We start from the raw sequence: 24,762 nt of genomic DNA, 5'->3' as shown, positions 1-24,762 counted from the left end.
ACTGATGGGTAGCTGCTCTGTCGGAGCAGGAATCGAGCTGTGAACAGAACTGGACACCATGAAAAGTCGACAGACACATTGAGAGACAGAGACAAACCGACAAACAGGGAGAGACAGACATCGAGATCGAGACAACGAGAGACAGAAAGTGTTAGACTGAGAAGGAGAGGCAGATTGGGTGAGAAAAAGACTCAAACACAGATAGAAACAGAGATGTGTGTGTGTGATCTATTAAGAGAGAGAGGGAAAGAGTGAGAGAAAGACAATGATAAAGACAGTGACAAGGAGAGAAACAGATAGAGAGAAAGAGATAGAGACTAAAACAGAAAATTATGGAAATACTTCTCAGGTTAGAGGCAGGGACTAACAGAGACAGGCAAAGACATGGACAGACCGAAATGATGGGAAAGAGAGAGCCAGTCAGACAAAGAGTCTGAGAGAATCCCATTGGAACAGACGTGGGCACCGTGAGAAAGAGACAGATTGTGAGACTGAGACAAACGGAGAAACAGGGACAGCCAGAGTGAGTCAGACTGAGAGAGACAAAGACTCAGACACACAAACACATACACAGCTCTGTGGAGAGAGAGAGAGAGGCAGAGACCGAGTGACACAGATACATTTCACAATTTCATTTCATTATCGGTTCAGAGTGACACATAGTTACAGAAAATTGTTGATTCAACCGATGAAAATCGGACATCACTGATCAGAATGGGAGGAAATCTGTGTTAAAATAAATAGAAACCAGGAGTGGGGAAGAACCCACGGTGGAAAACCCTTTGAAGTTTAAGGCCAACGACATAACCACTCGGTTATCCTGGCCCTGTGAGAGCTTGGATTCTGTCTCTGTGACAAACTGGGCTTCAAACCCAACCCCACATAGAAACACATGCACATAGTCTTTTAGTGAGCATTTACGAACATTTTTAGGAATATTGACACGGGGGAACTCTCCTAATCTGTTTCGAGTAATGCTCTGGGACCTTTCATATCGACCCGAGGGTGCAGATGGAGCTTCAATTTAACATTTCATCCGAAAGTCAACAGCTTCAACATTGCAAAATTCCCCAAGTGCTGCACTTGAGTGTTAGCCAATATGACATGCTCAAGTCCAAGGAGTGCGACTTGAACACACAAAGTCCTGTTTCAGTCGAGAATGCTGCCACTGAACGAATGCCGATACAAAATTTCACAACCGTATTATTTTCCCCAAGTCTTTTTTATAAGTTCCACGACATACCAAATTCATGGTGATGATTTCCACAGACAGTTGCACATATACAGAGACAAAAATAGAGATAGACAGACACAGAGACACACACACACATAACCAAATATTTAGACGCACCAACGGGCATGCACAGATTCCTTCGACATCTCGAGGGATAGAAAGGCTGAATCACTGTCGCAACTTTGAGTGATTTTTGCGATTTTTTAAACGGATGTATCGTGAATATTGCAGATTAATAAAAATGAGAAACAAATGTCAGTGATGAAAGGTGTGGGACGTTATTCCATTTATCTCATGATCAGTTTGGCTGAGAACTGGTTAAATTGTGAAATGGAATGAAAAATGCTGAGAATCGTAGTCGGCAGGTTTCGAACTTATGCGGTAAAATCTCAATAGATTTCTAGTCCATCGCTTTAACCACTCAGCCACGACTACTGTGTCGCTGGCGTTTTAAACGTTACTCAGAAAAAACTCAGTCATCCATCTCTGTGCAGCAGACGGCCAAAATATCCTGAAAAAGTCTCCATTTGCTCAAAATCTGGAAGAGGCAAACTCCCCTTCCTGTGTGTTCACAGTTCGATGTCGCTCTGGAATTTTTAATATTTATCTCTACTAAGAAACAGAAGTAAAATTTAACATTTTGAATCAACTGCCTCCCCGTCGGGGAATTGAACCCTGGTCTCCCGCGAGACAGGCGTGGACACTCACGAGGAACTGACGGGTACTTGCTCTGTCGCAGCAGGAATCGAGCTGTGAACAGAACTGGACACCATGAGAAGTCGACAGACACATTGAGAGACAGAGACAAACCGACAAACAGGGAGAGACAGACACCGAGATAGAGACAACGAGAGACAGAAAGTGTGAGACGGAGAAGGAGAGGCAGAATGGGTGAGAAAAAGACTCAAACACATACAGAGGCAGAGATGTGTGTGTGTGATCTATTAAGAGAGAGAGGGAAAGAGTGAGAGAAAGACAAGGATGAAGACAGTGATAAGGAGAGAAACAGATAGAGAGATAGGGAGATAGAGACTAAAACAGAAAATGATGGAAATACTTCTCAGGTTCGAGGCAGGGACAAACAGAGACATGGACAGACCGAAATAATGGGAAAGAGAGAGCCAGTCAGACAAAGAATCTGAGTGAATCCCATTGAGAAAGAGACAGATTGAGAGACTGTGACAAACGGAGAAACAGGGACAGACGAGTGAGTCAGACTGAGAGAGACAAAGACTCAAACATACAAAACTCTCTGAAGAGAGAGAGAGGGGCAGAAACCGAGCGACACAGATACATTTCACAATTTCATTTCATTATCGGTTCAGAGTGTCACATTGTTACAGAAAATTGCTGATTCAACCGATGAAAATCCGGTCTCACTGATCAGAATGGGAGGAAATCCGTGTTAAATTAAAGAGATACCAGGAGTGGGGGACAAATCCAAGCGGGACAAACCTATTGAGTTTTAAGGCCAAAGCCTCAACCACTCGGCTATTCTGGTCCTGTGAGAACCTGGATTCTGTCTCTGTGAGAATCTGGGCTTCAACCCCAACCCCACATACAAACACATGCACATCGGCTTTCAGTGAGCATTTACGAACATTTTTAGTAATATTGACACGGGGGCAACTCTCCTATTCTTTTTCGAATAATGCACTGAGAACTTTCATATCCACCCGAGGGTGCAGACGGAGCTTCAATTCAACATTTCATCCGAAAGTCAACAGCTTCAACATTGCAAAATTCCCCAAGTGCTGCACTTGAGTGTTCGCCAAGATGATATTCTCAAGTCTCAGGCGACTTGAACACACAAACTCCCGATTCAGTCGAGAATGCGGCCACTGAACCAAAGCCGATACAAAAGTTCACAACCGTATTATTTTCCCCAAGTCGTTTTTATAAGTTCCAGGACATACCAAATTCATGGTGATGATTTCCACAGACAGTTGCACATACACAGAGACATATAAAGAGATAGACAGACACAGAGACACACACACACATAACCAAAAATTTGCACGCACCAACGGGCATGCACAGATGCCTTAGACATCTCGAGGGATAGACAGGCTGAATCACTGTCGCAACTTTGACTGACGTATGCGATTTTTGAAACGGATGTATCGTGAATATGGCAAATTAATAAAAATGAGAAAAAAATGTCAAAGTTGAAAGGTGTGGGACGTTATTCCATCTATCTCAGGATCAGTTTGGCAGAGAACTGGTGAAATTGTGAAATGGAATGAAAAATGCTGAGAATCGTAGTCGGCAGGATTCGAACATGCGCGGGATAACCCAATGGATTTCTAGTCCATCGCCTTAACCACTCGGCCACGACTACTGTGTCGCTGCCTTTTTAAACGTTACTCAGAAAAAACTCAGTCATCCATCTCTGTGCAGCAGACGGCCAAAGACTCCTGAAAAATTCTCCGTTTGCTAAAAATCTGGACGAGGCAATCTCCTCTACCTGTATTTTTACAGTTCCATATTGCTCTGGAAGTTTTTAACATGAATCTCTTCCAAGAAACAGAAGTAAAATTCGACATCTTGAAACAACTGCCTTCCCGTCGGGTAATTGAACCCTGATCTCCCGCGTGACAGGCGGGTATATTCACCACTATACTGACGAGGAACTGACGGGTACAAGTTCTGTCAGAGCAGGAATCGAGCCAATGTGAACAGAACTGGACACCATGAGAAGTCGACAGACACATTGAGAGACAGAGACAAACCGACAAACAGGGAGAGACAGACAGCGAGATAGAGACAACGAGAGACAGAAAGTGTGAGACTGAGAAGGAGAGGCAGACTGAGTGCGAAAAAGAATCATATATATACATATACAGAGATGTGTGTGTGTGATCTATTAAGAGGGAGAGGGAAAGAGTGAGAGAAAGACAATGATAAAGACAGTGACAAGGAGAGAGACAGATAGAGAGAGAGCGATAGAGACTAAAACAGAAAATGATGGAAATACTTCTCAGCTTACAGGCAGGGACTAACAGAGACAGGCAAAGACAGGGACAGACCGAAATGATGGGAAAGAGAGAGCCAGTCAAACAAAGAGTCTGTGATAATCCCATTGGAACAGACGTGTATTTAGATTTTGATTCGATGAGGTGCCTCACAAGAGATTATTATACGAGCAAGGATTAAGGATTGGTTAATTGACAGAAAACAGAGAGTAGGAATAAACGGGTGATTTTCAGGTTGGCAGGCTGTAACTGGTGGGGTGCTGCAAGGATCGGTGCTTGCGCTCCCGCTATTCACAATCTATATCAATAATTTGGATGAGGGGACCAAATGTCATATATTGAAGTCTGCTGAGGCGACAAAGCTAGTTGGGGATGTAAGTGTGAGGAGGATGAAAAGAGGTTTCAAACGGATATGTACAGGCTCAGTGAGTGGGCAAGAACATGGCAAATAAAATATAATGTGTAGAAATGTTAAGTTAGACACTTATAGTAAAAATAGAAAGGCAGAGTATTTTTTTTAAATGGTGAGAGTTTGGGAAACATTCTGTTCAGAGGGACGTGGGTGTTCTTGTACACAAATCGCTAAAAATTAATATGCAGGTGCAGCAAGCAATTAAGAAATCAACAGGGTTATTGGCCTTTATTAAAAGAGGATTTGAGTATTTACGTCTTACTGCAATTATACAGGACCCTGGTGAGACCACACCTGGAGTATTGTGTGCAGTTTTGGTCTCCTTACCGAAGGAAAGATAAACTTGCTATAGAGGGAGTGCAATGAAGATTCACCAGACTGATTGCTGGGATGCGGGGATTGTCCTATGAGAGATTGAGTAGACCAGGCCTATATTCTCCAGCGTTTAGAAGAATGAGAGGTGAGAGACGAGACACACATCCCCTGAACAAATTTTTAAAAAGAGATATGAGGTGCTTAAATTTAATCAAGGGCACCAGCTAAATTATTAGAGACACACCCGGTCCTTCAGCGCCTGTGTCCAGGGGAGAAGCTGATGTGTTTATCTGATCATCTTTGGGTAAAATGTTGTGTTCATTGAGCTGAGCATCAAACACTCTCCAGTCGGGCACAGCATGGGTTAGATACAGATTGAACCCATCGGTCGCTCCTCGACACAGATACTGAGGGACAGGGAGTGTCTGGGACACTGATATTTCTCACTCAATAAGGTATAAATTGATCCTGTACCTCTCCCCATTAATACTGGGCTCCACACGGCTCGAAACCTGCTCCTGTTGCCCTTCCTGTGACAGCACTGAGCTCAACCCAGCCCATAATGAGCAGGGCTCAGGGAGGGTGGTTGCTAGGCGCTGCAGTGATGTCACTTAGCAGGGCCATTCAGCCAAGCTGGTCCTCTCCTTGTCCCTTTAAAGGTGGAGAGCTGGGACATCCTGTCTCAACACACACACCCTGTTCATGCTGAGAATCCCCAGGGAAGGCCCAAGGCCCAGAGTGTGGAACACAACCAAGGGGGAAAGAGGAGGAGAGAAGGGGATGTAAATCAAGGAGTAGGGACTGAGGGCCACCAAGCTTCAGTTTTAGATCCTGTAGACTTCAGGAGGGGGAAGAGTTAGTTAGAAATATAGAAACATAGAAAATAGGTGCAGGAATTGGCCATTCGGCCCTTCGAGCCTGCACCACCATTCAATAAGATCATGGCTGATCATTCACCTCAGTCCCTCTTTCCTGCTTCCTCTCCATACCACTTGATCCCTTTAGAGGTAAGGGCCATATCTAACCCACTCTTGAATATATGTAACGAACTGGCATCAACAACCCTCTGCGGCAGAGAATTCCACAGGTTAACAACTTTGAGTGAAGAAGTTTCTCCTCATCTCGGTCCTAAATGGCTTACCTCTTATCCTTAGACTATGTCCCCTGGTTCTGGACTTTCTCAACATCGGGAACATTCTTCCTGCATCGAACCTGTCCAGTGCCGTCAGAATCTTATATGTTTCTATGAGATCCCCTCTCATTCTTCTAAACTCCAGTGAATACAGGCCCAGTCGATCGAGTCTCTCATCATAGGTCAGTCCTGCCGTCCCGGGAATCAGTCACGTGAACCTTTGCTGCACTCCCTCAATAGCAAGAGTGTCCTTATTCAGATTAAGAGACCAAAACTGAGCACAATATTCCAGGTGAGGCCTCACGAAGGCCCTGCACAACTGCAGTAAGACCTCCCTGCTCCTATACTCAAATCCGCTTGCAATGAAGGCCAACATACCCTTTGCCTTTTTCACCACCTGCTGTACCTGCAAGCCAACTTTCAATGACTGATGTACCATGACACCCTTGTCCCATTGCAACTCCCCTTTTCTTAATCTGTCGCCATTCAGATAATATTCTGTCTTCATGTTTTAGCCATCAAGTGGATAACCTCACATTTATCCACATTATACTTCATCTGCCATGCATTTGCCTGTCCAAGTCACCCTGCAGCCTCTTAGCATCCTCCTCACAGCTCACTCCGCGATCCAGCTTAGTAGCATCTGCAAACGTTGAGATATTACACTACATTCCTTCATCTAAATCATTGATGTATATTGTAAATAGCTGGGTTCCCAGCACTGAGCCATGCGGCACCTCACGAGTAACTGCCTGCCATTCTGAAAAGTACCCGTTTATCCAGACTTTATGTTTCCTGTCTGCCAACCAGTTCTCTATCCACATCCATACTTTAACCCTAATACCATGTACTTTAATTTTGCACACCAATCTCTTGTGTGGGACCTTGTCAAAAAACTTTTGAAAGTCCAAATACACCACATCCACTGGTTCTCCCTTGTCCACTCGACTAGTTACATCCGCAAACAATTCTCGAAGATTTGTCAAGCATGATTTCCCTTTCATAAATCCATGCTGACTTGGACCGATCCCGTCACTGCTTTCCAAATGCGCTGCTATTTCATCTTTAATAATTGATTCCAACATTTTCCCCACGACCGATGTCAGGCTAACCAGTCTATAATTACCCGTTTTCCTCTCCCCCCTTTTTTAAAAAGTGGTGTTACATTAGCTACCCTCCAGTTCATAGGAACTGATACCGAGTCGATAGACTGTTGGAAAATGATGAGCAATGCATCCACTATTTCTCGGGCCACTTCCTTAAGTACATTGGGATGCAGACTGTAGTTTCAGGATCCAGGGAGAGAACAAGGAGCAGATGGGGTGACTGGCGTGGACTCCAGCACAGTGAGGATGTCGGGGGAGGGAGATTGTGTCGGGTCGTGTATTAAGGGTGAAGGAGGGAGAAGAGAGGAAAAGTCAAAGGAGCAATTACTGCAGCATTGTCCATCAATAGTGATAGAGAGAAGGTGGGGGTCAGAGTGGGCCTGGACTGGCAGGTAAACTGTTTGTTTGCTGTGAGCAGCTTTCCTTCTGTCACAAATAGCCTCCTGTAGCCCAGTGACACAAACAGCCCATTAAACGCCTCCAATGTCCTTTGGTCTGGTGAGGTCTCCCTTTGTGAAACATCAGCTGTTGTTAAAGCTTCTCATTCTGAATCGCTTACAGTGAGACAGTATCCACTGTCCGCTTTATTCCATGGGCTTCATCTTTGCTGGTATTGGTAACACGCCCGGGATCACTAAACACAAAACCCAGTCTGTGAATCACTTTCAGCTACTGGACTTAGTATGTTCCCCACTGCACCTCTCTCACCTTCTATGTGTGAATAGAGCATCACGTCTGCAAAGCTGGTTTAAGTTTATATCCAGGCAGAAAATATATTTAAGAAAAGCCTGTAGGCCGATGAGACACTGCTCAGGTGCCAGTGTGCTGCTGGTTTGCCCGGCCTTTTGCCTGGCCTTTTGCCTGTAATGGTAGATAACTGAACATGTCTCCCAGTGTAACCTTTGCTGTAATGAAATGTGTCTTTTAATAAGCCTCATGTCCTTGCTCATTTCTGCTGCAATTGTGTAGAAAGGGGATGTGTGGATGATGGTGTTTGTATGGAGATGTGAAACAAGGAAACGGTATCTGTGTGTGGCAGTGACACAGCCTTGTGGTTACAGGCAGAACCATGCACCGATATCCTTGTGGTTATGGTTTGAACAGGGTCAGTTCATGAATGCTCAAGCTAAGAGGTGCCAGAGAACGGGAGCAGAGGCAGTAAATCAAATCTACATGTAAATTCCGACGTAGTTTATTTCATGTATTCCTATTTTAATAGCTTTTTCTGAATGTGGCCTATGCCAAATGCCAGGATATTGGATCAGGCCCACCATAGCAAATGAGTTTGACACCTTGAGGTAGAAAATGTCAACCAGATTCCCCCATCCACCAACCTAACAACTTCTTTACAAACTCAAGCTAGTTTGTAAGACGTGACCATGTTTACCAGAATCCGTGTTCAGTATCTCTAATGGCCCCTTCCCTTTCCCCATGATGGAAAACAGCATCTCCCAGGAACCCTTCAAGCACCTTCCCGGTGATTGAGGTCACGTTGATGGGCCTTCAATTCCCGAGCTCTGACTTGTGCCCAATTTGAAAAATGGGAAATACGTGTGCTACCTTCCAATCTCAGGGAACAACCCATGATTCTACTGAGCTGTTGGAGATATGGGCAAGGGGCTAACAGAGCACCCATCCCATCTCTTTAAACACACTTGGGTGGATATCATCCGCACCTTACACCATCAAGTTATCCCCGCTCGGTGACTATGCTGACAGTGAAGTGTGATGAGAAAGACCAAAGTGCCGTTTGCCCCTCTCAGTGTGACCCTGAAGGACTGTGCCCATGCTGAAGTTCTCCCTCCATACAATCCTCCCCACAGATTGTCCTCACTGAGCTCAAGCCAGGTGATGCTAAACACTCCCGCATGGTAAAGACAAAAATCCACAGCAATATGTTGAAAGCAACACTAATTTATTTGCCTATATCGCAAATATTAAACTCCAGTCAAGTTACAGGACTTATTATCATCAGCAGAAACAAACCTCAACTGTCAGAATTAACATGGTTCAGTCGGGATGTGATTAACAGCAGCAATAATAGCAGAATCCCACCCCTGCAGTCACTTGTGAACTCTCTGGTGTTTCATCAGGGTGGATGACTGAGTGAATCCCCTCCCACACTCAGAGCAGGTGAATGGCCTCTCCCCAGCGTGAATTCGCTGGTGCCTCAGCAGGTGGGAGGACCGAGCGAATCCCTTCCCACAATCGAAGCAGGTGAATGGCCTCTCCCCAGTGTGAACTCGCTGGTGCCTCAGCAGGTCGGCTGACCAAGTGAATCCCTTCCCACAATCGGACCAGCTGAATGGCCTCTCCCCAGTGTGAAATCGCCAATGTGTTTCCAGCTAGAAACATTTCCCACAGTCCCCATATTTACACAGTTTCTCCCCAGTATGACTGCACTTGTGTCTCTCCAGGTTGGCTGATCGGCTGAAGCCTTGTCCACATGCAGAGCACGTGTACCATTTCTCCCCGCTGTGAACAGTGCTTTTTGCTTCCATGGTCAAAGGCCGATGATATTCCATTCCCAATGAATCGAGTGACTCCGTCATATCTTAATGTGATGTTTGGTTTGAGCCTCTGGTCGACAAATCTTCTCCTTTTAATAACCTGTAAAGTGAGTTTCAAACAGAAAAAAGGGTGGGTGAGAGAGAACCCATAAAAACACAAAGGCAGGTTCTGAAATTGAGCTGAATGAACCTGGCTATTTGTGCGGCCGCCAACAGAAGAAAAGTGACCACGAAAGCTGCTGGATTGTCATAATAACCTAACTGATCACCAATGTCCTTCAGGGAAGGGAAGCCACCACCCGGTCTGGGCCTACACAAGACTCTGGCCTCTATGGGAGGAGGGAGAGGTGGGCAGGGCGAAGGGGAGGGAATTTAAACATCTGAAACTCGACCAGAACTTTGACAGAACCTCCCAAACCCACAACCTCTCCCACCTAGATGGACCAGGGCAGCAGGTGTATGGGGAATCCATCACCTCCAAGTTCCCCTCCAAGTCATCCTGACTTGGGCATATATCGCCGTTCCTACATCATCACTGGGTGAAAATCCTGGAACTCCTCACCTAACAGCATTGTGGGAGGGCCTTCACCACACGGACTGCAGCGGTTCGAGAAGGCCCACCATCACCTTGTGAAGGGGCAAATGGAAATTGGAAATATATTCTGGCCCTACGAGTGACACCCACATCCTAAGAATGGATTCAAACAAATCTGTATATTGAAAGCCTCTATAGAAATACTTGTTCCTAAAACAATACGCTTCTACCTTGTGCGGGCAGTGTCTGTTTCACAACCTAATCTCCCCTAGAATCCACCGCCGTTGAAAGTCTCTCATCGGAAATTGTTGGTCCCGACTGGGCCTAGAGGTACTGGGGGTTAAACCCAGCAGCTTCTCCCCCCTCTCCAATCCAGCTCAAACTGATGCAACAAACCGACCCACACAGGAGGCCAGGGAGCGACTTCCGCATCCAGCACCCACCCTGATACAGAGCGGCTCTGGATTGGTCGCTCTGTGTTTCCAGTATCGATGCACTGAATATCAGCATATGAGGGAGAAGGGAATGGAGGCTTATGCTGAGAGAGTTAGAACCATTGAATCAGAGAATGGTTACAGCATGAAACAAGACCATTCGGCCCGTCGAGCCCATGCCAGCTCTCTAAGAGCACCTCAGCTAGTCCCACTCCCCCACCCTTACCCCACAGCCCTGCAAATGTTTTTCTTTCAGGTACTTATCCAACTCCCTTTTGAAAGCCGTGATTGAGTCTGCCTCCACCACCCTTTCAGGCTGTGCAATCCAGATATTAAACACTCGCTACGCAAAAAGGTTTTTTCTTGTGTCGCCTTTGGTTCTTTTGCCAATCACCTCAAATTTGTGTCCTCTGGATCGCGACCCTTCTGCCAATGGGAACAGTATCTCACGATCTACTCTGGCAAGACCACTCATGATTTTGAACACCTCTATCAAATCTCCGCTCAATCTTCCCTGCTCTAAGGGGAACATAAGAAATAAGAATGGGAGCCGGCCATTTGCCCCTCAAGCCTGCTCCGTCATTCAATAAAATCATGGCTGATCTAATCATGGACTCAGCTCCACTTCCCCGCCCGCTCCCCATAAACCTTTACTCCCATAATCGCTAAAAAAATCTATCTATCTTCGCCGTAAATATATTCAATGATCCGGTCTCCACAGCTCTCTGGGACAAAGAATGCCACAGAATTAGAACCCTGAGAGATGAAATTCCCCCTCATCTCAGTTTTAAATGGGCAATCCCTTATTGTGAAACTATTCCCCCTAAGCTCTAGATTCCCCTATGAGTGCAAATATCCTCTCTGAATGCACCTTGTCAAGCCCCCTCAATATCTTATATGTTTCAATTATATCACCTCTCAGTCTTCTGAACTCGAATGAGTATAGGCGCAAGCTACTCAATCTTTCTTCATAAGTCAACCCCCTCATGTCAGGAATCAACCTAGTGAACCTTCTCTGAGCTGCCTCCAATGAAAGTATATCCTTCCTTAAATACAGAGATCAAAACTGTACGCAGTACTCCAGGTGTGGCCTCATTAAAACCCTGTACCGTTGTAGCAGGACTTCTCTGCTTTTATACGCTATCCCCCTTGCAACCTCAGCTGCTCCAGTTGTCCAGGTAACTGAAGTCCCTCATCCCTGGAATCATTCTCGTAAATCTTTTCTGCACCCTCTCCAAGGCCTTCACATTATTCCCAAAGTGTGTTGCACACAATTGGGCATAATACTCCAGTTGAGGCCGAACCAGTATTTTGTACAGGTTCATCATAATATCCACGCGTTTGTACTCTATACTTCTATTTATAAACAGGGATACTGTCAAGTGTAGTATAAACAGGGACAGGGTCTAGTGTAATATAAACAGAGGCAGGGTCGAATGTAATATAAACCGAGACAGGGTCATGTGTAATTATAAACAGTGACATGGTCTAAGGTAATATTTAAAATTACTCCTGGTGCCATGAGTTAGTGAGTACAGAAATAGAAGGATAGAGCAGATGAATGCCTGGCTGGAGAGATGGTATAGGAGGGAGGGCTTTAGATTCCTGATGCATTGGGACCGCTTCTGGAGGGAGGTGGGACCAGTACAAGCCGGACGGGTTGCACCTCAACAGAGCCGGGACCAATATCCTCGCCGGGGTGGGAGGGGTTTGCCAGTGCTGTTGGGGAGAGTTTAAACGAGCTTGGCAGGGGAATGGGAACCTGAGAATAGATTAAGTCGGTAGGGAAGTAAAGCTGGAATTATAAAGCAAAAATGTAGAAAGTGAGTTTGAAGGACAGAAGAAAAAAGCAGGAAAAACAGGTAAAAAAAACAAATTTAAAAGTTCTTTGTCTAAATGCACATAACATTCGTAACAAAATAGATGAGTTGACGGCACAAATAGATACAAATGGGTACGATCTGATAGCCATTACAGAGACGTGGTTGCAAGGTGACCAGGACTGGGAACTAAGTATTCAGGGATATTTGACAATTCGGAAGGACAGACAGAAAAAAAAAGGAGGTGGGATAGCTCTGTTAATAAAGGATGAGATCAGTGCGTTAGTGAGAAACGATATTTGCTCAGAGGATCAAGATATTGAATCAGTTTGGGTGGAGATGAGGAATAATAAAGGGAAAGTCACTGGTGGGCAGAGTCTATTGGCCCCTAACAGTAGCTACACTGTTGGACGGAGTATAAATCAAGAAATAATGGAGGCTTGTAATAAAGGAACGGCAATATTTATGGGTGATTTTAAACTTCATATTGATTGGACAAAGCAAATTGGCCAGGGTAGCCTTGAGGAGGAGTCCATAGAGCGTATCCAGGATAGTTTCCTTGAACAGTACGTTGTGGAACCAACCAGGGAGCAGGCTATCTTAGATCTAGTACTGTGTAATGAGGCAGGATTAATAAATGATCTCGTACTAAAAGATCCTCTTGGAATAAGTGACCATAATATGGTTGAATTTCAAATTCAGCTCGAGGGTGAGAAAGTTGGTTCTCAAACTAGGGTCCTAAGCTTAAATAAAGGAGACTGCAGAGGTATGAGGGCAGAGTGGACTGGGAAAATAGATTAAAGAATGGAACGGTTGATGAGCAGTGGCTGGCATTTAAGGAGATATTTCATTACCTGCAACAAAAATATATCCCAATGAGAAGGAGAGACTAAGAGAAGGGATAACCATCCGTGGCTAACTAAGGAAATAAGGGAGGAATCAAATTGAAATCAAAGGCATATGGTGTGGTCAAGACTAGCGGGAGGCCAGAGGTTTATGACATTTTTAAAAGCCAGCAGAGAACGGCTAAAAAAATTATTTAGTGGGAAGATAGATTATGAAAGTAAGCTAGCACAGAATATAGTAAGAGTCCTTCATGGTAGAAGACACTAAAAACATCCCAGCAGTGGATAAGCGAGGGACTGTAGGTAGGGAGTTACGTAATACAATCACTAATGATGTAGTATTAGGTACAATAATGGGACTAAAGGCAGAACAGTCCCCTGAACATGATGGCTTGCATCCTAGGGTCTTAAGAGAAGTGGCTGCAGAGATAGTGGAAGCATTGGTTGTAATCTACCAAAATTCACTGGATTCTAGTGCGGTCCCAACAGATTGAAAAGCGCAAATGTAACTTGCCGATTTGAAGAAGGAGGCAGACAAAAAGCAGGAAACCATATACCAGGTAGCCTAACTTCTGTCGTTGGGAAAATGCTGGAGTCCATTATTAAGGAAGCAGTAGCAGGACATTTGGAAAAGCATGATTCATTCAAGCAGATTCAACATGGTTTTATTAAAGAGAAATCATGTTTACAAATTCGCTGCAGTTCTTTGAGGATGTAACGAGCAGGGTGGATAAGGGGTAAGCAGTGGGTGTGGCGTATTTGGATTTCCATAAGGCATTCGATAAGTTGCCACCTAAGAGGTTACTGCACAATATAAAAGCTCACTGGGTTGGCTTTAATATATTAACGTGGCTAGGGGATTGGCTAACTAACAGAAAACAGAAGGTCGGGATAAATGGGTCATTGTCCAGTTGACAAACATGACTATTGGAGTGCCGCAGGGATTGGTGCTGGGTCCTCAACTATTTACAATCCATATTAATGACTTGGATGAATGGACCGAGGTTGCAGTTGTTACAGAAATTGTGTGGAAGACACAAAAAATCTGCAAAGGGATACAGACAGGTTTAGACAGAGGGCAAACATTTGGCAGATGAAGTATAATGTGGGAAAATGTGAGGTTATCCACTTTAGCAGAAATAATAGAAACGCAAATTATAATTTAAATGGAGAAAAATTGCAAAGAGCTGCATTACAGAGAGACTTGGGGGTCTTGTGCATGAAACACAAAAAGTTAGTATGCATGTACAGTAAATAATCAGGAATGCAAATGGAATGTTGGCCTTTATTGCAAGCAGGATAGAGTATAAAAGCAGAGAAGTCATGCTACAACTGTACAGAATAATGGTGAGGCCACACCTGGAGTACTGCGTACAGTTTTGGTCTCCGTATGTAAGGAAGGATATACTTACATTGGAGGCTGTTCAGAGAAGGTTAACTAGGTTGATTCCAGAGATGAGGGGGTTGATTTCTGAGGATAGGTTGAGCAGGTTTAGCCTCTACACATTGGAGTTCAAAAGAATGAGAGGTGATCTTATTGAAACTTAATGATAATGAGGGGGCTCGCCAAGCTGGATGCAGAGGGGATATTTCCATTTATCGGGAAAACTAAAATTAGCGGACATAGTCTCAGAATAAAGAGCCGCCCATTTAAAACTGAGATTTTTTCTCTGAGGGTTGTAAATCCATGGAATTAGCTGCCCCAAAGAGCTGTGCAAGCTGGGTCATTGAATATATTTAAGGTGGAGAGAGAGACACATTTTCAGTGATAAGGGAGTAAAGGGTTATGGGGAGCGGGCACGGATGTGAACTCGAGTCCATGATCAGATCAGCCATGATCTTATTGAATGGGGAGCAGGCTCGAGGGACCAAATGGCCTACTCCTGCTCCTATTTCTTATATTCTTATGTTATAGACTGCTTCACCTCCACTCCCAATTTTACCCACCAATTCTGGCTGCGTACAGTTCGACACTCACTGGCTCCCCTCCCTCCTTGATGGTGCTGATTCTGGCTGAGTCCAGTTCTACAATCACTGGTTTCCTCTCCCTCTCCTCCAATAATGGTGCTAACAGTGGCTGGGTCCAGTTCTACACTCGCTGGTTCCTCGCCCCTGAAGGTGCTGACTGTGGCTGGGTTCAGTTCTACACTCATTGGTGCCCCTGCCCTGAGGGTGCTGACTCTGGCTGGGTTCAGTTCCAGACACTAACATTCCAACATCAAGATGGCCGCGCATGCGCTCTGCTACTAACTGCATCAAGATGGTGGAACGCTGAACATGCTTCCTGTACCAAGATGGCCGCTGTTACCTTGGGCCTGTGACCGGGAGAAAGCCTCGAAGCTGTAACTGCCGATATTCCGGTTATTATAGAAACATAGAAACATAGAAAATAGGGCAGGAGTAGGCCATTCGGCCCTTCGAGCCTGCACCGCCATTCAATGAGTTCATGGCTGAACATGCAACTTCAGTAACCCATTCCTGCTTTCTCGCCATACCCCTTGATCCGCCTAGTAGTAAGGACGACATCTAACTCCTTTTTGAATATATTTAGTGAATTGACCTCAACAACTTTCTGTGGTAGCGAATTCCACAGATTCACCACTCTCTGGGTGAAGAGGTTTCTCCTCATCTCGATCCTAAATGGCTTAGCCCTTATCCTTTAACTCTGACCCCTGGTTCTGGGAACATTCTTCCTGCATCTAACCTGTCGAAACCCATCAGAACCCCTCTCATTCTTCTGAACTCAAGTGAATACAAGCCCAGTTGATCCAGTCTTTGATAGGTCAGTCCCACCATCCCAGGAATCAGACTGGTGAACCTTCGCTGCACTCCCTCAATAGCAAGAATGTCGTTCCTCAAGTTAGGAGACCAAAACTGTACACAATACTCCAGGTGTGGCCTCACCAAAGCTCTGTACAACTGTAGTAACACCGCCCTGCCCCTGTACTCAAATCCCCTCGCTATGAAGGCCAACATGCCGTTTGCTTTCTTAACCGCCTCCTGTATCTGCATGCCAACCGTCAATGACTGATGTACCATGACACCCAGGTCTCGTCGCACCTCCCCGTTTCCTAATCTGTCACCATTCAGATAATAGTCTGTCTCTCTGTTTTTACCACCAAAGTGGATAACCTCACATTAATCCACATTATACTTCATCTGCCATGCATTTGTCCACTCACCTAACCTATCCAAGTCAATCTGCAGCCTGATAGCATCCTCCTTGCAGCTCAGGTCCCACTTCCCCCAGAACTGGTTCCAATGTCCCAGGAATTTGAATCCCTCCCTCTTGCACCACTGCTCAAGCCACGTATTTATTCTAACTATCCTGCTCCCTCTACTCTGATTAGCACGTGACACTGGTAGCAATCCAGAGATTACTACCTTTGAGGTTCTACTTTTTAATTTAACTCCTAGCTCCCTAAATACAGCTTGTAGGACCTCTTCCCGCTTCTTACCTATATCGTTGGTACCTACATGTACCACGACAATTGGCTGTTCACCCTCCCTCTCCAGAATGCTCTGCAGCCGCTCCGAGACATCCTTGACCCTTGCACCAGGGAGGCAACATACCATCCTGGAGTCTCGGTTGCGTCTGCAGAAACTTCTATCTATTCCCTTTAAAGTAGAGTCTCCTATCACTATAGCTCTCCCACTCTTTTTCCCAATGCCGTCATGCGGTCTGTCAGGAGCTGCAGTTGGACACACTTCCCACACACATAGTAGTCAGGGACACTGGAAGCGTCCCTGACTTCCCACGTAACACAGGAGGGGCATGACACGTGTCCGAGCTCTGCTGCCATGACTTAACCCTTAAATTAATTTACTTACTAAAATTTACTGAAACACCAAACAGCTACTTATTGGTTGGCTGCCAATTAAACCAATCTAAAAGTCAGTCTAAAAGAGAGTTATACTTACCAGTTGAACAGCCAAACACTTACCAGCTTGGCTGCGACGTCACCTCTCGATTTCAAACCCTCTATCTTTGTCTGCAACTGGTTGGGCTGGTCTCTGGGCCTCTGTCTCCGACTCTCGCACTCCTTATCAGCTGCTCTAGTGTCAGCACAGATAGCAAAAACAAGACAAAGCAGCATCTGCCACCCCTGCTTGCCCGAACTCACCCATTTCCGGGCTTGCAGCGGACACCGGTTGTTTATGAAGCCTCCCCGGCTCCCTGCTGGTCCATTACTCCGCTCCGTCCCGCTGAAAAGGACACTTCTGAGGAGCCTGTCAAAAACATGTCTCCTCCACCATTACACACACCGCGCATGCTCCAAACACTGCCAGGACCCGCGCCTGCGCACTGAGCTCCTGTAGTCTGGGTGCAGCACATTCTCCCCCGCGGAGCATGCTGGGTACATAAGACCATGAGAAATAGGAACAGGAGTGGGCCACCCAGAATCCCGAGCCTGCTCCCCATTCAATAAGGTCATGGCTGGTCTGATCATAGACTCAGCTCTACTTTTTAGGAAGCTCAGGTTTGAAGACTAGAAGTATCATCTGTTAGTTGGGAAGGGACTGTCGTTTCTCTCCGTTCTGTTCCTTGTGGAAATATATCCTGCAGTATTCTGACTATTATGGGCTTCTGAACTCGCACAGATGTTCTGACCACTGGGCAGAATAATGCAACGCTCCAATCTATGGGTGTGGAATTGTTGCTGGCAGGTATCAATCAGTCACATGCTGATTGCCGATTTAAATCGAAGAGCAAAGCAATTTGAGAGTTGTTCAACCATGATTGGACAGCAATTTCAGTCCAATTGTATGGGTCGACATTTAACAGACAGAACCTTCTCCAGGCCAAAGCCTGGACCCATGTAAACCATAAAGCCACACCAGACTTCTAAGCTGCTATTCTGAAGCGTGAGACAGAACAATCAATGAGTTACTCAAGCAAAATGTTGACATTTCTTTGAGCGCAGAAGGGTGCTCAATAATAGACCTGGTGTCTCGCTGTACAGATTACAGAATCAGACATCAGTACCTCACTACTTATTACAGTTGTCTTATTTGTTTCCACTGATGGTGTAGTTGGTATAGCTAGTGTGCAGCTGAGCCCAAGAGGCGAGATAGTCCCAGGTTCAGTCATTGCTTTCTGCAGAGCTAGCTGGTCTCAGACAGCAGTTTGGAGATACAGTTGGTTTCGGTGCCCCTGGACTCAGGAAACTGGACTTTCGGCCAGATCCACTGATCCCTACTTGCAAGAAAACTGGTCAAATTTGGACTCGGTTGTGATACCCCTGGTCAAGTTCCTTTCGGACATTTACTGAAGGATTGCCACTTGGGAAAGTAGCATACGGCATCCATGAGCTGTCAAACTGTCCCCAGCACGAGTTAGCACCTTGAGGGGACAGGGTAGGACAGTGAAGAAATTGCCTTGTACATTTAAGGAAAATAGGATCCAATGTCAGGATTGAGTCAGATGGCATTTTCTTTTCAGACTTGTTAGCCAAATGTTGGAACAAAGTCTCCACCAAGTGCAGCTCTCCACCAGCTGGAGTGGCGGCTGTCCTGCAGGAGCCGCTGCTCAGGAATCCGTACTTCCACGATCAAGGTTTTAGGTGGCAGTCGGACGAGACGGCTGTGGCTGGCGAGGTGACCATGGTCAGGGACCTGCTGGATGGTGGAGGAGCAGGCTGGATGGCGCCAGACATGCTGGCATGGCGCCTAAATTCGGCCGACGTCCACTGCGTGGCCGATGCCATCAAGTCGCTAAAAGCAGCTCTGGGCCCTGACTCTGTTCGGTGTGTCGAGGAGGCTCAAGCACGTGGGGAGATCCCGTCCAAACTGACCCCCATCTGGACGGAATTCCTCATTGGCGCCAAATCCCGGAACCTCCTTCGGGAGCCGGTGCCTCACAACTTGAGCCGCCTCAAGGAAATCCCCTCCGTGCCTTTCAGTTCCGCGCGGTGGGGATTCCTGTACGGGCTGCTCCTGCACACTCTCAACCTTGCCATCCTCATCTGCCATCCGGACACGCCATGGCGTACCATCTTGCCATCCGGAGGAGGCGGGGGTCCCCGATGGAGTGCACTCTACGCAGGAGTCCTCCGCTATTTATCGGGAACTTGGCCTGGAGGGTGGTGCACGGAGCAGGCCCGTGCAATAAATTTTTAAGTCGGTTCATGGGCTCCCAGACCGCCTACAATTTCTGCGGGCTGGAAGAGTCTGTGTTCCACGTTTTAAGTGAATATACGAGGTTGCAGCCCCTGTTTCATTATTTAAATGAGCTGCTCCTCAATTTCTGGCTGCACTTCAGTCCCACACTCCTGATCTTTGGGCACCCTGTGCGGAGGGGAGCGGGTAGGTCCGAAGGCCTACTTGTAGGACTGCTCCTGGGCACTGCCAAGGGTGCCATCAGCCGGTCCAGGCAGCGGGCGTTCGAGGGGGTCGTTCAGCCTGACTGCCTGCCTCTCTTCCGTGCTTACATCTGGGCCACGGGGTCCCTGGAGATGGAGCACATGGTGTCCACTGGTACGCTCACGGCCTTCCGCGAGAGGTGGGCACCGGAGGGACTGGAGTGCATGTCACCCCCGGCAACCAAATTTTAATTTGATTTTATATGTTTTAAAGTTTAATTTGTTTTAATTGCTGGGTTTTAGTGTCCCCCTCCCCTTTTATAGGGGACACTGTAAATTATCGTTTTACTACCCAAAAAAAACCAACAAAAAACCCCCACAAAAATCACAAAAAAAAAGGGCACGTGAAAAGTATTTGGAGTGTCCCCCATATTGGAGGGCACTTGGATTAATTTATTATGTTTTCCCCAAAAGAGTTGTTAGCCAAATGTTCCCACGTGGATATGTCGACTAGTTCAAAGAGTCAATAACGAAAAGGAAATCGAACAAAAAAGAATCGAGCTCTGATTATGACGATACTAGTCTACTGATGTACAACCAACCACTCAATGGCACCTCGATGCAGGTAGACAGCTGAGCAGTGTCCTGGAAAGGAATTGTCCAACTTAACCCTTTGTTGAAAAAAAAGTCTTATTCTTGTCTCCAGTGGCCAAAGGTTTATCAACACTCTATGACCATTTGATGCTGCAGATCTCATCGAAATAACGTATTAATTTTTTCAGATAGGTTTCAGCCCTCAGCAAGAGGACCGAATTGCCCTGAAATGTGTAGGGATGCAAGGCTGAAGAAGTAACATGCAAAATAAGCAAGCTCATACTATCCCAGCAGAATGTTTGTGATCTTTGTTTGTGTCGAGTTACACGAAGTGTTGGTACAGGTGCCAAGCTGCTTGTGTTTAAAAGATCATTTCAGTGTCTCATTGCATTTTATTGCAAGGATAGTGTTACTGATCTGTAGGGAAAGCCAAGGACTTTAACATGCTACCATCAGGTCATCAACTTAAATTTCGTTAAATTTTGCAGCACAGAAGGAGGCCATTCAGCCAATCACGTGCCGGCTCTTTGAAAGAGCTGTCCAAGTTAGTCCCACGACCCTGCCCTTTCCCCCCATAGCCTTGCAATTTTTTCCATTTCAAGTATATATCCAATTCCCTTTTGAAAGTTACTATTGAATCTGCACCAGACTGATTCCCGGGATGGCTGGACTGACATGTGAGGAGAGACTGGATCAACTGGGAATTTATACATTGGAGTTTAGAAAGATGAGAGGGGATCTCATAGAAATATATAAGATTCTGACGGGACTGGACAAGTTAGATGCGGGAAGAATGTTCCCGATGTTGGGGGAGTCCAGAACCAGGGGACACAGACTTAGGATAAGGGGTAGATCATTTAGGACTGAGATGAGGAGAAACTTCTTCACTCAGAGAGTTGTTAATCTGTGGAATTCCCTGCCGCAGAGAGTTGTTGATGCCAGTTCATTGGATATATTCAAGAGGGAGTTAGATGTGTCCGTTACGGTAAGGTGATCAAGGGGTATGGAGAGAAAGCAGGAAAGGGGTACTGAGGGAATGATCAGCCATGATCTTCTTGAATGGTGGTGCAGGCTCTAAGGGCCGAATGGCCTACTCCTGCACCTATTTTCTATGTTTCTATGTTTCTATGATTCCCTGCCCACTCCCCGGAACACTTTACTCCCTTATCGCTCAAAAATCTGGCTATCTCTACCTTAAATATATTCAATGACCCAGCCTCCACTGCTCTCTGAGGCAGAGAATTCCACAGATTTACAACACTCTGAGAGAAGAAATTCCTCCTCATCTCAGTTTTAAATGAGCTCAGCAAAAAGACTGAATTTGTGACTCGAACAGGATTTACTGTGATTGCTTTGGGCACTGAACCATGTTCATTCTGGCACCTCATGTTTGTTTCTGATGATCTTAATAACCCCTATACCTGAGCTGGAGATTAATATTGTGTATAAATGTTGAATACATTATCTTTGTTTCAGACACATTGTGTCGAATATTTGATTCCTCCATGATCAGAGGAGACTGTTTGATGTTCTGTTACTGAATCTTCCATTTTAGTGCTTTTTATTAATCTAACTTATATCACTTCTCACCTAGTTCGCCTTCTATCAAACCTCAAACTTGTTCCATTTGAGTACATGGGTTGTGGTTGTTGTAGACTTAACTGCAGTGTCCCACCTTAAACTCAGCTGAAATCCTTTGAACCACCCCTTTATTGAACCATCTTGCATAAGGTTTGAAATCTGTTACTATCTGTAACCCATTTTTGGAACCGATTGGATTTTAAAAACTCATCCATGCATTTTGCACGTGATAGCCTGTGAAATATTCTGATATTTGTAATTGTTATTGCCACACACTCCGTTCCCGAGTGACAAACTCCATCCCTCTCCCCAACTTCTGTCTGAGCCTGAACCAGACTGTTCGCAACCTTGGTTTCATACTTAACCCTGAAATAGGTTATTTGATCAGATATCAACAGCATAATTAAGACTGCCTATTTCCACCTCTGTAACATCATCCGTCCCCGCTCTTGCCTCAGCTCATCCACTTCTGAAGCCCTCATCCTTGCCTGTGTGACTTCTGGACTTGACTATTCCAATGCACTTCTCCCACATTCTACTCTACATAAACTAGTGTTAATCCAAAATTCGGCTGCCCATGCCCTAACTCGCACCAAGTCCAGCTCACCCATTACCCCAGTGCTCACTGACCTACATTGGCTTCTAGTTGAGCAACGCCTTGATTTCAAAATTCTTATACTTATTTTCAAATCCCTCCGTGACCTTGCCCCTCCCTAGCTCTGTAAATTCCTCCAGCCCCACAACCACCGCTGACACCCGCTCACCCATGAGATATATGTCTTCCTGAGCATCCCTGATTATAATTGGTGGCTGTGCCTTCTGTTGTCCAGGCCCCAAGTTCTGGAAAACCCAGCCTAAACCTTTCTGTCTAACCTGTGCAGTACCTGTCCTGGCAGTTCTTGATGGGATAGTGTAGAGCAAGCTTTTCTCTCTTATCTAACCTGTGCTGTATCTTCCCTCTGAGTGTTTGATGGGACAGTGTTGAGTTAGCTTTACTCAGTATCTAACCCGTGTTGTTCCTGCCCTGGGAATGTTTAATGAGACTTGCGGGAGTTTTACTCTGTATCTAACCCGTGCTGTACCTGCAATGAGAGTGTTTGATGGAGCAATCTATGGGGAGCTTTACTCTCTGACTGACCCGTGCTGTGCCTGTTGTGTGAGTGTTTGATGGGACAGCGTAGAGGGAGATTAACTCTGTATCTAACCTATGCTGTACCTACCCTGTGCGTGTTTGGGACAGGCTAGAAGGAGATTTAACCTTTAATAACCCATGCTGTGCCTACCTGGGAATGTCTGGTGAGACTGTGTAGAGGGAGCTTTACTCTGCATCTAACCTGACTTGTCCTCCTCCTCATCATCATCATTATCATCATAGGCAGTCCCTCGGAATCGAGGAAGACTTGCTTCCACTCCTGAAGTGAGTTATTTGATGTCTGAACAGTCCAATATGAGAGCCACAGACTCTGTCACAGGTGGGACAGAAAATCATTGAGGGAAGGGGTGGGTGTGATTGGTTCGCCACATGCTCTTTCCGCTGCCTGCGCTTGATTTCTGCATGCTCTCGGCATTGAGACTCGAAGGGCTCAGCAACTTCCCGGATGCACTTTCTCGAATTAAGGTGGTCTTTGGCCAGGGAATCCCAGTTGTCAGTGGGGATGTCGCACTTTATCAGGGAGGCTTTGAGGGTGTCCTTGTAACGTTTCCGCTGCCCACCTTTAGCTCATTTGCCATGAAGGAGCTCCACATAGAGCACTTGGTTTGGGAGTCTTGTGTCTGGCATGCGAACTATGTGGCCTGCCCAGTCGAGTTAATCGAGTGTGGTCAGTGCTTCAATGCTGGGGACGTTAGCCTGGACAAGGACGCTGATGTTGGTGTGCCAGTCCTCCCAGGGGATTTGTAGGTTCTTGCAGAGACATTGTTGGTGATATATCTCCAGTGACTTGAGCGTCTACTGTACATGGTCCATGCCTCTGAGCCATACAGGAGGGCGGGTATTACTACAATCCTGTAGACCATGAGCTTGGTGGTACCTGCCCTGCGAACGGTTGATGGGACAGTGTAGAGGGAACTTTACTCTGTATTTAACCTATGCTGTACCTACCCTTGTAATGTCTGGCAGAACAGTGTAGAGCGAGATTTTCTCTATATCTATCCGATGCTATATCTGCCCTGGAATGAATGGACAAGTTAGATGGAGATGTAGTCTGTACCCAACTTGTGCTGTACTTGCCCTGGGAATGACAGATGGAACAGTATCGAGGGAGCTGTATCATCTTTGTTTAACCCATGTTGTACTTACTCTGGGAATGTTTGATGGGACACTGTGGAGGGAGCTTTACTCTGTATCTAACCCATGCTGTACCTTCCCTGCAAGTGTCTGATGAGACAGCGTATTGAGATCCTTACTGTGTACCTACTCATGTCCGTCATACACCGTAGTGGACGAAAACCACACTGTGACTCCGGGAGGAGTTCCTCAGCCACAGGGAGAAGACGGTTTGGGCGGATTCTAGTGATGGCTTTCCCAGTGGCTGATAACAGGGCGATCCATCTGTAATTGCCGCAATCGGACTTGTCCCCTTTGTTAAAGATTACTGCATCTCTGAGATCTCCAGGCATGCTCTCCTCCTTCCAGATGAGAGAGATGAGGTCATGCATTTTTGCCAATATTGCCTCTCTGCTATACTTTCGTGCCTCAGTGGGGATTTCATCCGCTCCCATTGCCTTGTTGTTCTTGAGCTGGTGGATGGCCTTTTCTATCTCGTGCAGGGCTGGGGTTTTGCGGAGATGTTGGCGGGTAGCATGCTGTGGGTTGGAATCGAGGACACTCGATTCAAAGGCAGAGTCTCAGTTAAAGAGATCTTCGAAGTGCTCCTTCCAGCGGGTCCGGACTGCCTCAGTGTCCTTGATGAGTGTTTCCCCATTCTTGGCCAGCAGTGGGGTGGGGCCTTGGGTGCTTGGGCCATA

At 46.0% G+C, this 24,762-nt stretch overlaps 1 non-coding gene across 1 annotated transcript; it reads right to left on the bottom strand.

The window, feature by feature from the left end:
• Positions 1-3,494: 3,494 nt before the first annotated feature.
• Positions 3,495-3,575, bottom strand: trnas-aga (transfer RNA serine (anticodon AGA)). The gene has a single exon. It is a non-coding gene; the product is annotated as a tRNA-Ser (tRNA).
• Between the last annotated feature and the right edge of the window lie 21,187 nt (positions 3,576-24,762).

This window comes from Pristiophorus japonicus, unplaced genomic scaffold (genome assembly GCF_044704955.1).
Source record: "Pristiophorus japonicus isolate sPriJap1 unplaced genomic scaffold, sPriJap1.hap1 HAP1_SCAFFOLD_382, whole genome shotgun sequence".
Classification (NCBI taxonomy): Eukaryota; Metazoa; Chordata; class Chondrichthyes; family Pristiophoridae; genus Pristiophorus; species Pristiophorus japonicus.
This window is presented reverse-complemented; position numbering and strand designations above follow the sequence as displayed.